Source organism: Carlito syrichta, unplaced genomic scaffold, assembly GCF_000164805.1.
Source record: "Carlito syrichta isolate Samal-C Ts95f unplaced genomic scaffold, Tarsius_syrichta-2.0.1 Scaffold303979, whole genome shotgun sequence".
NCBI lineage: Eukaryota > Metazoa > Chordata > Mammalia > Primates > Tarsiidae > Carlito > Carlito syrichta.
Window position 1 is genome coordinate 1854675 of NW_007248075.1, and position 602 is coordinate 1855276.

Below are 602 nucleotides of genomic sequence, written 5' to 3' on the forward strand. Positions count from 1 at the left end.
CTCCCTCCTCTCTCTCCTCCCTCCTCTCCTTTCCCCTTTCCCCCTCTCCCACTCGCTCTCCTGCACGCCCTCTCTCCTGACTCCCAGTCCCAATGCAGGGAACTCGAGCTGAACTTGATCCTTTTGCAGTTCAAAGGTGAGCAAACCAGGCTCGGAGCACCGGCGACGCCGGCCCGGCCAGAGCGCACGGCCGGGCTCCCCCAGCGGCAATTAACAAAGATGCCCAATTCTGTCCGGATTTCCGAAGAAAAGCCAAAGGCTTTGGGGCGGGGGCGGAGGGGGAGGTGGAGTCAGAGGCAGCTGCCAAGTAGCTTAAAAAAAAAAAAAAATCCAGTTTGCCAAGGGGAGAAAAAGTGCCAGTCGGTTGTGGGCTCGGAAGTGCCCTGGCACGGCGGGTGAATTCCGCAGTTGTCTCGTCCCCTTTCTCGTCCGGGAGAGTCGAGTGCGGGCGCTCCCGACGCCCCTCGGGCTGCTGCGGCTGGGAGACGCTGAACCGCAAGTGGGAAGCTCCCGTTCGCTACCCGCGAGTCGGAAACCCGCAAGTTGCCCAAAGTGGTGGCTGCTGCTGGGAGCTCGCTCGCTCCCGGCTCAGGCTTGTCCCT